General features: G+C 37.5%; 1 protein-coding gene across 7 annotated transcripts in view; it reads left to right on the top strand.

Annotated features, from left to right (window-relative positions):
• The window catches only part of SMPD3 (sphingomyelin phosphodiesterase 3), a 121,271-nt gene that overhangs the window by 55,711 nt on the left and 48,436 nt on the right, over window positions 1-17,124 (top strand). The window contains exon 1 of one of the 7 annotated variants that reach the window (XM_084533585.1): window positions 12,149-12,230. The exons of the other annotated variants lie outside the window; for them this stretch is intronic. The gene's annotated coding sequence lies outside the window, so the exon portion shown is untranslated. Of the gene's footprint in view, window positions 1-12,148; window positions 12,231-17,124 lie in introns of those variants that run through there. 7 annotated transcript variants of the gene reach the window in all.

The following is a 17,124-nucleotide window of genomic DNA, read 5'->3' as shown; positions in this document are numbered from 1 at the left end:
TCAGACTTCATTGTTTTATTTTATTTTTTTTAAACTCTTCTGTACTTGTCAATGTGTTTGAATAATTACATGATCTGAAGTTCAAGCTTTGCTGCATGTTTGATAAGTCATGAACTACAGCATTGAGAGAATAAATAAGAAGCTTTGTGGTGAGAGAAACTTGCTAACTTCCAGCTAGGTTTTGAGTCTTTAGCTGTTACGCACATCAGTGTATGTTCTATGCCAACATATGTCATGCAGGACCTGAACAAGACCTTGACTTCTTGGGACTGCTCGTTGTGATTTCTTTTACATTGTTTTTCTTGCAAGTCTTCCCTCCTTTTAACAACACTGCTCAGAGAAAAATTCTAAAAGTTAGTCTTTTTTGCAACACACCTTCACCCCTTCACAAATGTGTTTTCTTTCCAAGTATACATGTAAATAGCAGACTTGTACTACATGAATCACCTTTTATTTCATGTTTTTACATTTTAATAAGTTATATCATAGAGGTGCTTGTAAAAACACAAACATACATTCTGTATAACCACTTTCTTTCTATATAACCATTTGCACTTTTGTATTTATGGTATCAACTTAGCAGAAAATATTAAAAAGGAGAACAAATATGACAGGAAAGTATAGTGAATATTAGAAAGTTGGAACTAAACACATGAAAGGTTCGTAGTAAAGACAGACCCAACTCTGTATCTGTAGTTGAATGTGACAGTTCCAAACTTAGCATCTGGTGCTTATCTGTATGGTTGACAGAGCGAAGTTTTTACTTCAGTAATACATATTCCAATAATTCAAATATTACTTAGTTTATATATGCATTAGGAAAGGCCCTTTGCAGTCGAAGTCATGACTTTGTAATCCTTCGAAGGCAAACTGTGTACTTGTTAGTCCTCTGACCTTTATCCTAAGCTATTGGAGCAAGTGTGGTTGGGTAAATGACAGCAAAAGCTTGCTAGCAGCTTTAGGAAAATCTCTACTGTTTCCAAAACCAGGGATTTTGCTTTCCCTTTGTATATTTCTTGAAGGGATTTCGCTGTCTTCTGCTGTAGCTTGGAGGAGTTTGTGCTAGTATTGCCTACACGCGGTGCTGTATACTGGAGCAGTTTGACCTAGTATTTCCCAGACTGTGGCATGAACACCTACCTTCATGTCTAAATGGCATGGAAGCCATTGATTCTATCAAGTACTGACTGTGCTGATAAATCTATGGGAAAAGTGGATAAACCGTTAGTTAGACAGTCATGGGCTGATACTAGAAGATTTAAACATGATATGCATAAAAGATTGTTTGAAAATACAGTGGTAGAAACTAGCTGAAGTTGCTTAAAGAAAGTAAATGCTGTACGTGAACATCTCACTGGCATTATAGCCCTGACCAATACTACTTTTTGGGTAATGTTTCTGCTCTGTTTTCTCCCACTGATTCTTCAGAAAGTGTTTAAGACCTATGGTGGGAACAACGCAATGTCTTGAAGAGAGAGAACAGGACTCTAGTTTGTCTTCCAATTCCTACTTCCAGCACTATTTTTTATTTATTACTTATTCTCAACTGTACAGTTTCTGAACCAGCCTGCTAGGTGAGTGTTTCTGAAAAGCCTTTGGCTGAGCTCTGCTCAGTTCCGTTGAAAGTAGGTATATCAACACCTGCCTGCATTGGAAAAAGAAGCCTGTGGAGGCCAACAGGCTGACCAGGTTTGTGCAGACTTGTGAGACAATTGTCAGAGTTTTAACTAAGTAATGGAATATCTTTAAGCCTCTTTCCAGGTTATTTCTTGCTCACATTTCCTGCTCAGTTATTTTGAGTTCTAAATTGTAAAGGTAGCTCTCAGTATGAACTGGCTTGGAAACCTAGGTGTCTAGTTCAGAGCTTTCCTTTCTGCTTCACATTCAGACACCTGGACTTCAATGAGATGGCTTTTAGGTGTCTGTTAGAATGGATTATTTCCCTCAGATCACAGTCAGGTGCTTTACTTGTCCTAGGACATCCTCAGAAAGTAGCCTTTCATCTCTCTTCCTTTCCCCATAGTCCCTTCCCATGCATTGCTTTAGGTGGTAGAATAATACAGCTTTAAAGCCTTTCAAATTAGATACCCTTCTGAGAGCACATGTAAGAGACTAAGATATGAAAATGAATCACAACTCATTGCATTCCTATAATTAGGCATAAGAGAGCACAGTGTGTCTCAGAACACGGAAAGATTGGTGAACGTGATGATTTCTTCCCCCGCCCCCCCCCCCCCCCCTTTTTTCTTTCTTTTTTTAAGGGAAGATGTGGCAACAATATGATAATGATCTTGTACTCAGATATGCTGCAAGAACTGCCATTGTAAAGGAGATTAATGTCACAAAAAGGTGGTGTCAAACACATTACCTCTCTCTTTTCATACCCGTTTAAAAAACTGATTTCATCCAAGCTTGTGTACTTTTTGTAATTGTTATTCTGTGCAAACTTCATTTTAATGAAGCATAAAGTTGAGGAATAGTTCACACTTTCATTTGAATGAAAGCTGATTTTTAATGCAGCTGGAATGCCCATTTAAAAAACATTCATATATTCAGAATGTGTAGTCTTTGATTGTTGCAAATTAAACACTCCTTCAGTAGATATGGTTCTCTACAGGATCCAGTAGGCTTTACCTTAACAGTAAAGCAAAATTTTTCTTAGGTTTTGTTTCAGGATCCTACATGAAAAGTAATCTACTGCTTATTGCTGTAAAGTCAGTTTATAGAATAACCTCAGTCTATGTAAAAGGGTTGCATTATCAGGCTTAAATCAGCAGAAAATCAAAAATGGAAAAGTATCTTCCTGTGTGTATATGTATACACGTGTGTTTGTATATAAGTTTATATAAAATCCATTTAAAAGGTGAAAACCTACATGTACAACTTCTATTTGCACACATGAAAACTGAACTGCAAGTGCTTCTCCTGTATCTTTACTGAAGCCTCCTGAGATTCAAAAAAACACACAACTGTTGGTCATGCTTTTTCTTTATATTTGTATCACATGGTATTTAGCAGAAGCTATATTCCTAGCACCCTGTGAGGATCCTCCAGAAACTGATTTCAGCAAATAATTGTGAAAATGGTTTTACTTAACAAAGCTCAGCTGGCAAGTGATGACTGGTAAGAATGGAACAGATTTTTGACAGAGGTGATTGCTGTAAAATGTTTCCAGCTCTGTAGTTACCTCAAAGAAGAAAGTGGATCAGTTTTCAAAGGCTGATACTGAAAATGGATTTTGGGATGCTGTCCATATCTCTTGCAAATTATGTTTGGTCTCCATACAAAGGGGATATTAAACCTTGAAAATAAATTCCTGACTACTAATATAGATTATATAAAACTATTATATAAAACTTGCATTACTGTTTTATATAAAATCTGTTTCCCCAAAGATAGAACTGGCATGCAGAAACATGAATTCTGATGTATGCTTACATACATACACACACCCCTCTAGTGGAAAGATCCCTACTTCAGATCCTTAAGGCTTGCATATTATTGCCCCCCTAGTTGGAAACACTTATTTTAAAATTGAATATTCTCTTGAAAAATTATGATTCTGCTGAAAATTTCTTGAAGGTAGTGAAATGCTTGGGAATTTTTTAAGCTTATATTTCATTTTTTTTTTTTTTCAGAAATACTTTTTTTTTTCATGAGAACTTTAATTTCCAGATTTTTAGCTAAATGGACAATGGTACTAACTTGGAAAAATCAAACCAGCATGTTTGTATAAAATGTTGGTAGTTTAATTCCTCATTGTCTTGCTGTTTACTCACTTAAGTGTGCACAGCCAGTGGATTCAAGACCATTAAAAAGGAGTCGTGTTCATAAATAGTTGTTTCGCTGTATCTTTTTAAAATTATTTGGTTTTTAATCATAATTCTCCAGCATTTGTGCTTTTGTTCTTGTGATGACAGGAAAAGAATTTTACTGTATCCAGTAAAGTAATTCACTAGACTGTTCAATGCATTTCGGCATGTATAAGATGAATGCTTCATCTTGATCTTTCTTTAGTTAGCAGAAGCAGTTGAAATGCTGTTTTTTTGGTTGTCATTTTCAGTGGCTTGTGTAGCTGTAGCATTTTGATGTAAGTGATATTGATTGTTTCACCATAAGTTACTTACTGAGTTATAAACAGACAACCTAATTATTCTCTTGTAAATCCCATCCTGGACCAGTCACTGAATTTCACAACAGGCAGTATTCTAGTGTGCAAATTTGGGAAAAAAAAGTGACCCAACCACTACCTAATTATTATTCTTCAGCAGCTGCTCCCAGTGGGTGTGACAGCCTGTTAATTTCTTTGCTATATAAGCTTGCAAAGAATTCTTTTATTGGTGCAAAGTTTTCTTTTGCTGATTCCCATGTTTTCACCTTTCACTGCCAGTTATTACATATACTTTTCAAGATTTTTTTCATTTTCCTTTTGATTATTTCTCTTGGTCTTGCTGAACTAGCTGTCTGCATCTGGACAGGAGGGATAGGTTCTTACTTTTGCTGCAAACTGTCATTGAGTAGAGTTCTCTGAACACTATGAAGTAAGATGGAGGCTTAATGTTTTGAGATGCTGAATTCTAAGGAGGCCAGAAAATCCCCCCTTTGATGCTTTGTGTGTGAGGAGGGTTACGTTTCATTCTTAATTCTGAGAAACTGCATAAATCTGTGTTGCTGTTTTTGTAGAGGGGAAACAAAGCACTGATTTGTAGTGATGGAAAATGAGCTGTAACACTGAATGACTTCCCTGGTGGCATTCCGTCAAAGACATTTTTAAAGGTATTTGGGCACCAAAGTGTTCTTTGTGGCTTTCAAAAATCCCTTAAGCGAAAACAAAGGTGGTTTAGAAAGGCTTTTCAATAGGAAAGTCTTTTTGATAAGACTTCATACTGGTTTCACGTGTTCAGGACAAGCATTCTTAATCTAATAGCTACTTGCTTACAAACAAAATCCTGCTCTCCGAAATGCATTTTTAGTAATAAAGAAACCATATTCAACATTTGGATACCTGAAAAGGATGAGTTGTGGGCAGTGTATTCTGAAAGAGATGTGTAACAGACAGTGGAGCTTTAGTTCCTTGTTGACTACTATGTAAATTCATATTAAATTTTTCAATCTGCATCTCCATTCTTATTGCAAACTGGATTTGATGATGCTTCCTTACTAGTTTATTCCTAGCTTCTCAACCCTGTTGGCTTGGGACATATGGAAGTTAGTTATGTTTTGTTGATACCATTCATGTGAACGGTGTTCTTAGTGGTCAGGGTTATCTGTCTGAAAGTTCTTAGCTGTCTTGAGCTAACCACGAACAATTAAAGCATGCAGAGGAACAAATGCTACTCTTGGGCCTACCACCTTTCCTTCCTAATTTTTAAAATCAGTTCTGTTGTTCATTTATGTTGCACACTTTGCAGGGGGTTCCCATGATGTCAGAATGTCATAATAACACCATAATAACAGTGATGGAAGGTTGAGTTTTCTGTATTTGTCAAATACACCATAGAAAAATACATCTCAGTGAGTATTTTAGTATTGTCATGTCAAAAACAAACAAACAAACAAAACTTGCTTTCTTGTATTGTCAGGGTTGCATTATTTTCAATAATCATATTACTTCTGCTGCAGATCTGGGGGAAGAGAGAGGCTATATTCATATTTTTGTTAGAGATAGCTTTTCTGATATATTTTTTTTTGATTTCAGAGCTTACCTTATTAATGCAAACTTCATACAGAAATGGTGTTTTTCACCTACTGATGCATTAATGGGTCTAAGACTTGCACAATAACTGCATGACATTTAAAAAAAAAACACATAGTGATTTCTTTGTGCCATTTGGCATCAGTTTACAGTACTTGGAGTCCTTTTTAAGGAATGTAAGACTAGAAGGGACCATCTGGGTTATCGAATACAAAGCCTTCGCGGTTACAAGCAACAGATCGAGAAACAGTGCAAAAAGTTCCCCAGAGTACCCTTGCTCACTAAAGGCAATAAAGATAAAGCACTTCCCAAAGCCTTAGAACAAAGTCAAAAATACTTTTAATTGAGAAGAAAATGAAGTAAGGGACTGTTTGAGGTTTTCTCGTGGCCAAGAAGAAAGGCTGAAGTGTACTAAATTCTATACAAATGGTGAGAAAAAGAAAGTGCTCGCAATTAACTGAGAACAGGATTCAGCAGACTGAGGCTCATCACCAACTACATTTCTGAAGGCAAAATGAGCCATGAATTGGCACATAGACTGCATGCAAACCTCCTACCAATTTTTGGAAGGGATTAATAGACTGTTGAAGAACAGCTATCCAAAGCACACCTCTTATCTTTGTGATCTGCAAGCAGTGTCTCTTTGCATATTATAATTTATCTTTACTATGGATAAAAACTGACAATTATGAAAAGATAGCCTAGTAATGCAACTATACATTCACTGGGCAGATCTCAGTTAATTTGGGAAAAACAGCATATTTTGTTCAGAGAAAGAAACTGTGTGTGTTTCCATAACATTATGTAGATAGCACCCATTACATGTAAACTGATTTTAGTAGGAGAAGGTTTTTCAGAGCCATAAAGGGGGCAGTCAGTTGTTTATTTCCTTCATGTGTTGAAAAAAGTGAGGTTTTTGTTTCTGTCCTAGTGTATGTGTGTCTTTTTTCATATATGGGAGAAAATGACCAGGGAAATATGTACTTACATGTATTTGGAGTTTCTTAATCCACAGGGGTGCACACTATATCGAATTCAGCACCAGAAGAGGGAATTACTCATGAGGGAATTTCCTCTTCCCCTGGCCCTTTCTCCCTTGGCATCTCTACACACAGTAGATAGATTCCTACTGATTCTGTGTGTATTATCTGTGATTATTTTTAATTCCTTTTTGTTGTTTTTAGGATTATTTTATATCATTAAGTAAAAATAATTTGCTAGTGTCTGAATGAAGAAGTCACTCACAGGAACATTTAATATGATGCAAAAGGATGGACTGGCAGTGTTAACATGCACAACTATGCAAAAATAAAGCCACCAGTTCGTTCCTACTGCTATTATCTGCACGATTATAAAACACCTTAATAGTTTTTCTAGTCAACGTTAATATATGCAAGTACATAAATGAAAGTTCATGCACGCCTACGCACTTATTGCTTCATATAGATGAAGTCTTAGTTGAGGAAAGTCACGAGCATGGTTAGCATGGTACAGAGTAAGTTCTATCTTGAAGACAAAAACTTGTGCTCCTGCCTGTTCTGTGACAAGTGTCCCAGCTCCTGCCCTCAGTCCTCTTGGTTTCGTTAGTGTATGGTCTAAGTGTCGTGATCTGCCCCTGTGGAAAATGTAGATAGGACTAGCGGACAAATTCTGTCTTTGGATTTATACAGCTGCTGCTTGCTCAAATGTGAGCTGCTCACGGAAATGGATGGATAAAAGCTGGTCTACAAGAGTTAAACAGCACAAGGAAAGACTCAAACTGTGGCTGTTGGTCTGCAGTTGGCTAGAACTGTGTACTTGCCAGTGAGGATGCCAGATCTACTGAGGTGTGAGCAGATTGTGCTCAAGTAATAGAAAATTTATAAGTCAATTTAGGTTGTTTATCATAAATATAATCTTAACACTCTTAAGCATATTCATTTTAAGTACTTAAATTTCTTGCTGTGTTCTTGCTTGCTCTATAGATTATTCAGCTAGTACTGGTACATCTTCAAATGATTCTAAGTGTTACCTTCAAATGGTTTTCAGTGATGCCTAGAGAAGTTAGTTGATCCTGGCAGTAAAAAAAGGGTATATGCATTAGAAGAACATGGTATTCATTTATTTTTAGTTATTACTTATTGTTAAGGATCTCTGGCTGGTAACTTACTGTTTTCTCTAGCTCTTATTTAGATATAGCTTGGGTAAAGCTTTATTAATTTGTTTGGGAATTTGGGGAATGTCATAGTTTTGGCTGGGACAGAGTTAATTTGTAGAGGCTCTGTGTGTGTGTGTGTATTGTCAGAAAAATGTTTTGGTGGGTGGCAAAATTTAATGTAAAATTAAGTAGATACCAGCATACGACTTGAATGCTAAATAGTTGTGTCTACCTTTGGTATGAGCTTTCTCCGTGAGCCAAGTATAGCACATATATATTTCATGTACTCTGCATTTGTACTGACATCGTGATTCTGAACGTGGAATCAATAAGCTGAGAGTGTATTAGTCATTATGTATGAGTATCGTGTCCTTTCCCAGTGAATTTAATCAGTAACACCGTATGCAATTAATTTGAGCAAATCTAAACAGGATACAACAGGACCAGGAGCAAGCATATATTCATAACAATCAGGCAACACCTATATTAACTGTTCAGATTAAAATTGTAACTTGAATTAAAATTCAAGTGAGGCCCATTTGCCTTTAACCAGTTTCTTGGAAATAATCACTGCTGAAGTACGTATTGAGCCATTTCATTAACCTTTAAAAGAATGCCTTTAAGTGTTGCTCCTTGGCTGAGATGTTAATATGCTAGTCAGGCTGATGACCTGTTCACAAAAGCTGAATTACCAGCTGCATTTGCATTGATCTGCAGATGAAGAGGGCTATTTTAGAGCTGAGTGTTGTTCTCAAATCACAACTGTATGTACTTATTTGAGTGATAATACAACAAACATTAATTATGTTGATGAAAATGTGTCAGTTTTTAATGTGATCAGTATGAAATATAACTTTGTATGTATATGATGGCAAATCTTATATAAGGAGTAATAGTTTGTTCATCAAAGACACCAAGATAGATGGTTACTGCCCTCCTAAAAGCTTATAGTGCTAGTGGGTGAGACAGAGGGCAAGAGATTAAGTGATCTCAGTGGAGAAAGTTGCTGAATAGCATTTCACATTTGATTATTATCTTAAAGAATAACATTCTTGGCTGTTTTCAGAGGGCAACTTGTCTTCTGATATGCTGTGGATATGCTAGCTAATGGAGCTTCTGATCAGTGAGGTGCCTCTCTAACAAGCCTAAATTCAAGGATTAATACAGCACAGAACTCAAGCAAGTAAATCAGCTTGGACTGGGAAACTGGGCAGCAAATGAGGTGGTTCACACAGAGGTTCAAAAGCTCACTTAAGGACAGGTGACATATACAAGCAGGAGTGCTCTTTGTTTTGTGTTTCTGCCCCAGCTCAGCAGTCTCTGGATCATCCTGGCTCAGCTGCTTACGTTGTGCACTGGGAAGGAGGCAGAGGCAGGGCTGCGTTCGTGTTGGGATCATGGATGTTGCAGAGAAGTCAGAAACAGTGAAGCATGTCTAGGGGTTTGTGAGTCAGTGCTTTGTCCTGTATCAGTCATAACCTGGTCCTTGTCCTGGTCATCAACTTTTTTCCTACTGATGCACTAAAGAAATATAATGAAAGTTATTTCGAGTTTCAATATTAGGATGTTGCAGAGGTCATCCTTCAGTCCTGGCCTGACAGTTCAGTTAATTTTTAATTCTGCCATTATCACTATCTCTTTGAGATGAAAGCTGGTGACAAGACACCCCTCTGGTTCACTGCTGTGATAGTTCTCTTTATTTTAGCAAGTCTTGAAGGTAGGGCTTAAAATCTAGAAGTAGGTGAAGTACTACCTTGAAAGCTCTAGTATGCTGTATAACTACAAATGGATGGCAAAAAGATGGATTAGCAGTACTTACATGTCTGTCTGCATTAAAGGAAAACTAAAAAAAAAAAAAAAAAAAAAAAAAAAAAAAAAAAGAGGAATAAAAAACAAGGCACACTGTAAAATTCATGTTTCCTACTGTGTAAATGGCAAAGTCTTTTGTTGATGATGATCTTCCTGGATAGTAGGTGCACCTAATCTATTTTGGGAATTTCCTTGATGTAATAATTGTAACAGTTACACTCCCAAGATAAGAAGAAATAGAAGTGATTATTAATTTTTCTGAAGGGAAGAAAGATACGGTTAGAGACCCCAGGGAAAAAAAAAAATAGGGGAACAAATATGTCCAATAGCAGCTAGTAAATCAGTAAACGAGGGCTAACGGGTTCTTATTGGAAAGCAAAACAGAAAGTTAAGTCACACGTCTTCTATTATATTTATTTTGAATATTCAATAGGAACTTTGCCTGGATTATCCGTTCATAAATAACTTTTTTTTAATTGAATTAAGTCTGTCCTAGCCTCACCATGTGCAACTGAAATTACAATAGTTAAACCTCATCAGCTTGCAAGCCTCCTTATATGAGGCACAATATCAAATAATCCTCAGCTGTTTTCCCTGTGGTTGCTAGAGTTACGGCTGATGATTGTTCTTGTATGTTGTGCTTCCTGCGAAGTCTCAAGTGTGTTGCTTCAGACAGAGACCAGCTCTTTTATAGGTAACTGGAGAGTTCAGACCGAGGGTATTCAGAATACAAATAAATGTTAATAAATGTTTTGTTTTTGAAAATGAGCGTGTATGCTGATGGCAGTGGTATTTTGATGTGGGAAGGCTTGACTGCTGAGTGCCTGTCTGGGAAATTTGCTATAGACTGTAATTTGTATCAGCTTGTAGAGAAATACGATTTTTCTTTATTGTAAAAATTATTTAATGGTCATAGATTTCTTTTTGATCCTCCTGTTGTGATGGCATTTTAACATGAGGTGTTGTGTGTTTTGTAAAAAAAAGCAAATATGTAGTTAGAGAACTCACTGAAGCTCCCTTCTCTTTACATTGTAGTGTGAACAGATGACTGAATTTATATAAAAAAAAAAAAAAAAAAAAAAAAAAAAAAGAAGAAAAAAGTCCAGTAAAGTGCCAAACAACCAAGCTATCAGTACAGTTGGTATCCAAAGTATGCGTGGTTTATTGATTATTCCGTTTGCTCTAGAGATTATTCTCTTTTGAAAAAAATGTATTTTTTTCTGGTAACTATTTAAAGAATTTTGGTCACTGGTCACTTACACAGCAAGCTCACAGAGCATGGTCAGTGGCATTCTAAGCTTGCAATTCTAAAAAGCATTCTAAGCTTTCTTTTAACTGTGCAATCACTCAGCGCTCCAAATAACGCCGGAGGTTTTGTATGTTTGTAGTAACAAGTGGTTCTTTGAGCCAAATGTATGCATACAGATGTCGTTTGTTTTCAGATGTCCTGTTTCCATTGAGGAGTATGCCCAGAATGATAAACACAGTGTATAAAATAGATGACCAGTCTTTGGATTGGTCTCTTTTGAAATCTAACACTGAGACCTGTTAGTGTCAGCAAGCGGATGTCCGTGTAGATGATTGCCACAGCGACGGGATCTAAGAAAGGGTCATTCAATGCAATGGAATACAGTCACTAAAGTTATCTCTAATGCCTTTCAAGTGCCTTGCTGAGGACAACCTTTATTTCTTTCTGTTTGCAGTACTTCACGTTAAAACCTATGTTTTTATAGGAGTATACTTCAGATTCATCTCAGTTGTCCCTATACTTCAAAACTCCAGTGAAGTAAGGATTGAATCATTCACCTCAATGCTTCCTTGTGTTTGGGCCTGCAGGTGCTATGTGCAGGCTGTCATAACTGAGTCTTTTTTTTAAGTTCTCTGCATGCTACTCTGTTAACCTTTTAAATATTGCTTTTTACGGTGGTGGTGGTTGTTGTTGTTTGTTTTTCTTTGTTTGTTTTGAAAAGTGATGAAATTAAGGAAAAAAAAAAAAGGTCAGTTATCAGAAGATCTCCCTTGGAGGAGTTCGTGGCATCTGACACCCGTGTCCAGGTCCTTTGTGTCCCAGTGACAGAAGCTGGCATTCAGCTGCTGTGGCACTAGTATAGTGTGCAGGTAGTGACACCTTTTCTGTTTGGTAATAAAAGGGAAAGTGAGCATTGTGCTTTCAGCATTATTCAAGTCCTTGACTCTGACATGTATTTTCAAATATAGCACAGGTACTGATGAAGTATGTTTCTAGAAGATAATCTATCCCTAGATTACAAAAGAAGGTATCATTCTGAGCCCTAGTGGGGAGTTGTTTAGATTCTCATGTGGGTAGACAGTCAGAAATTTGTTTTTGTTTTGTTTAGTCCCCTAGAAAGCCCAGCAAGCCACCTGTTATATTTCAGCTTTCCAAATATTCCACTGGCAGCAACACATTAGAGAAACGTTTTGGACTGAACTCTGTCCTATAAGATAATCAGAGGCTGTGCTGTTTGAGGTTCCTCATCTTTTTTCCTCTACCAAGTTTTACATCAGACTCCTTTGTCACATGGCTCCTGCTACAAGTGTGTGAATTTCTTCCAAGACGCTGACTGGAAAGTAAGTGCTTGGAATGGCATGCTTAAAAAGACACAGCTACAGTTTGAAGAAGGTTTAGACCTGACTGAATTATTTGCTTCATTGTGTGCATTTATAACTGTGAGCCAGTGTAGGTGGGCTGACTGAAGGACTTTAAAAAATGGACTTTAAAACAAATATTTAATGGTTTCCAGTGTGTAGTTGTTGTATAAGTGTAACATTATAAATGTGTGTGTTACAAATCTACAACAGGTAGCCTAAATGTAGCTGGTGAATGTAAATAGCTTACCAGAGGCTTAAGATGTAGTGAACAGACATACACATTGCCTTTAGAAATGAATGTTGATAATAAAAGCAGTTATTTCCCCAAAACTTGTTTGTCAGAGTGCTTGCAATTGAAGAGGGAAGAATGTGATAAAGAAATTTACCTGTTTGGCGTCTGAGAAATACTCACAAACATAGGAATAGTGCTTTTGTTTGTTGTTGTTCTGTTCGTTTTTAGATAATGCTGCAGCACAGAAAATCCTGTGTTATAGGACAACAACAACAACAAAATCAGTAGACCTGCATTTAAATATCTAACTTGACTTCAGAGATGATCTTTTGTACTGGAGAGGTGGCTTTGGAACTTAGACAAATTTGCTTTGAATTAACCTAGCTTGTATTCATACCTTCCTTCTAACAATTATTTGTAATTTCATTGATATATGCATCAATTATACATTTAAAAATGTGGTATAATTATGGCATAATTAATATGCCAATAAGTCTGTTGAAGAACCTTGACAAGTTTGTGGTTTACTAACGACAGCTTTACTAGGTTTGGCAGGAGGTCAAAACTGACCTGTGTGAGTTGTTCACGTAGGTCTTAATGCTGAGGTCCATAGGAATGTGAATGAACACATTTCTTTTAATGCTGGAAGTTGGGTTTTAATTCCAGAAGGGTGGAGCTGCTTCGCTGCTTGCCGCTTGGGCCTCTCTGTCTTGCAGGAATCAGTCACAATTGTCAGTTAATTCAGGATAACAACTTAGCAATTTTGGTATTATCTCAGCCACAGAATGACTTGTTTGAATGCATAAGACAGTCTAAGATACAAAGAAAAACATTGTCATTAAGAAAAACAGAACATAAAACAACAACAAAAACAGCACAAAGACTTTTTTTTTTTTTTTTAGTAGAAGTGTTTCTTGTCTTTGGGAGGATGCAATGTGTTCATCTTCCATATATCAGCCATATGGCTTTCCACCTGTAATTATTCCTATCGAAGCACATTAATAATCCTTTTAATGAGGATAAAGTGTGTAAGCAGCTGGTACCTGCTTTCACCAGGTATCGTGTGTGAGTTCAGTGGTCTCAGCCCTGACACTGACCCATCTGACAACACGTAGTACAGAACGCATCTGCATACTTCCTGGTTGATTTGGCCATAAGGCATCAGGAATTTCCTGGTGGTTTTGGCCATAGGGCTCAAAAGTGAATGAATGTGGCTTGTAGGTAAATGCCTTCTCTTCCCTAGGGAAAGGTCATCCACATCAGGGTAACTGTGCAGCTTGTCGATTTTGCTGGTCCATTGGTATCTCTGTGATAGTCTGCTATTCATAGCTAAGGTAGTTATTTCTCTAATCATATTACAATAAGTTCTCCTTTTAGTACGGAAAGTTTGACACATAATTCCATAGACACAAGTGGTTCCTTGTTATCTGTAACCAAGGCACACTGGAATTTGAAGTTCTGCTTCCTGTGCTCTGCTGTATAGCTCTGTGTCAATACATGAGGCTTTAGTCTCTCATCTCCTGATTTATCAGTCTAACACCTGTCTGATTCATATAATAAATTGAGAATAAAAATGAAAATTCTCTTTTGTGAATTTCCTTCTCTAGAGGTAATCCTGAATTTCACCGGTTTTACTGGTGCATTTACTGCACATAGCAATAATTACCTGAGATAAAAATCTACTGTACTTTGACTCCTGTTGATAGTGAAGCTCATTACACCCCCATTATAATTATTACCCTCTTTATGTATACCTCATGAAATTTCAAAAGCTGGTATCCAGGGGATGCTGTTTAAAGAAACTATTTAAGTTATCAGGATGAATTATGTAAGAAACTAACAGTATGTTCCCGCTACATCACTTCAAATCTTATAAAATTCAGGATGCATAATGATCAGAATTTTATAAATAATATTATTCTGTCTAACAGGGTTCTGATACTTCCCCAGGATGCTTTTTTTTTTTTTTTTTTTCTTCCCTCCACTAATGCAAATTTATCTCAGGGGTTAGCCATATTAAAGGCAACATAGGCTTACAACGCATGGCCAACAAACTCATGGCATCTCTACCAGCGGTACTCAAGTAAGTGCATGTCCTGCAGAAGGTAGCATAGGCAAGGGGCAGTTTGCAGAGATGGAAATGCAACTCATAGCTAATAAAGATCTCTTTGTCTTTCAAGTTATGACAGTTGCTGTTTGGTCACTGAAGATGTGCCATTCCTAACAGTCAGATATCAATCAGTATGGGACAATTCAGGTCTGTAGTGGTGATGAGGTAGCTCAGAGCCAAGGAGGTGCAATGTATCATAAATGTAGCACCCTGGGACTTCCACCTTTTTCTTTGGCACCATCCTGTTGCATGCAGGAGATAATATAAACTAAGGCTAGATTATGAATCTCATTTTAGTGCTGAAGAGCTTCACTTCTAAGATAACAACATTCAACATACAAAAGCCTGCTTTTCTAGGGAAGACAACTGAAATTTTTAGGAATGTATTTCTGGCCATAGGAATGTATTTCTACAAAATGCAATCTTAAAATACTGGATCCTGAAGTGAATCACAGCTCAAAATTGAGTTTATTTAATGGCAGGACAAGATTCTTTTCAGCTGTAGGCATCCATTTTTACAGAAATTGTGCTGTGAAAATCACAGAATGGTTGAGGTTGTAAGGGACCTCTGGAGATCATCTAGTCCAGTGTCCCTGCTCAAGCAGGATCCCTTAAAGCACATTACCCAGCATTGTGTCCAGTCAGATTTTGAGTGCCTCTAGGGAAGGAAACTCCACAACCTCTCTGAGCAACCTGTTCCAGTGCTTTGTCACCCTCATGGTAGAGAAGTTTTTCCTCATGTTCAGACTCCTCTCTCAGCCTGCTGGCAGTGCTCTTAATGATGTACCCCAGGATCCCATTGGCCTTCTCAGCCACAAGGGCACAATGCTGCCTCACAGTCAACTTGTGCATCGGGACCCCCAGGTCCTTCCCCACACAGCTGCTTTCCAGCCCCCTGCCTGTACGGGTGCTTGGGGTTATTCCTCCTCAGGTGCAGGACCCCAAATGATGTGCTTTGCACTATTATAACCCTAATAATTTAAATAGGAATTGCACATCGCTGAGGATGCTCTTCAAAAATAACACACTGCACAGTTGGTCCAGGAAGTGGAACAAACTTGACAAATACATTGATGCAGATCTTATAAAACCAGAACTCCATTTACATGTAACTTGCAGTGGTAGAACTGGCTGTATAGAGGCTGCTAAAAGCAAATTTTTGGAAGTTAAAATGAGTTGCTTGCATTCTGATCATGCCTCAGAGACCTGGTGAGGACAAAAATATTTTGACCAAATTTTAATGCACTCAGGTTGTTTGTTACACTCCCCTCTTGCTCAGCAGTGAGGACAGTAACGCCCATCTGCCTGAGTGAAGGCAGGAGGGAGGATCTGGGATGCTTGCTTTGCATCTGAAATGGGCTACTGAGCTCAAGTTGTTTGTAGGACGATAGGCCCAGGCCTACTTAGCAGTCAAGACTTCTAATTCTCAAAAGTTTTATTACATGTACAAACTGGAAATATTCTGCATTTGTGCACACAGCCTCTGGTGATTTATTAAGTAACAGCTATTTCAATTAGGCACTTAAACATTTTACTTTCAGGAACAATGAAAGTCCTTGTGATAGTTCGCCTCAGCAGACATTTTTAGAAAGCCTATTAAATATTTAAACTTTTTTTTCCTTCTACTGATGGCTGAGAGAGGCATCTAGTGCGCATCGTCTGCTGGTGATCATACAAGAACACTGCAGGGATTCCTCTTAAATATGTAAATAAAGCACCCTGTCCCTCCTGCCCGTTCTGGGTGGAGAAAAAATGTTGATTTCATCGTTGCAAGAGTAATTTAAAAAAAATGGCAGTGGGAAGTGTAAAATGAAATATCTGTAGGTTGTCCTGGTCTTTACAACTGCATTTAATAATAGAAAAAACATAAACAGTTACCGTGTTTTTCAGGAAAATGTAAAAGTCCATAGAAAGTAAGGTGAGCATTGTATGCAGACATGTATAAACAAATAGAGTACCTATTCAGTCTCACTAGTTCATTACCCTTTGCTTTTAAAATCTTGTGTGTTTTTGTTTTGTTTTGTTTTGTTTTGTTTGTGTTTTTAACTCTTTCATGCTAATCTCCAGTTAGAGGTAGAAGTGATAGGACATTTCATATGTAGTACAGATTCTCATTTCTATTCTAAATGTATAAACACAGACCCGTTAGAGTAACAACAGCACAGTTTTGATGTTTTAGGGTGTGGTATGGATTAAGCATCATTTTGCCTATGCTCCAAAAATTAGATTTCCCTTAATTCTTAAAATATTTTTGCTCCAAAATAAGATCCACACCCCCTTAAATGTTACTTCCAATTTTTTCTACCAGATCCTCACCAACCAGCGCACACAAGCACGCTGAAGTATGTGAGTAGGAATCTCAGAAACATGGATCCTGCAAGGTTGGAAGCATCCTGGCATGAGCTGGGATGTGTTCTACCAGCAGAAAACATGGGAGAGTTTTAGACAATTCAGTGGAGAGTGCCAGGAGCCCACTTCTTGTCAGTCAGCATTAGGAGACTTTAAAGGCTGCATGACTGAACACGGCTTCG

This window comes from Aythya ferina (genome assembly GCF_964211825.1).
Source record: "Aythya ferina genome assembly, chromosome: 12".
Taxonomy (NCBI): domain Eukaryota; kingdom Metazoa; phylum Chordata; class Aves; order Anseriformes; family Anatidae; genus Aythya; species Aythya ferina.
Note: the sequence above shows the minus strand (reverse complement) of the source record. Positions and strands in the feature narration are given on the sequence as shown.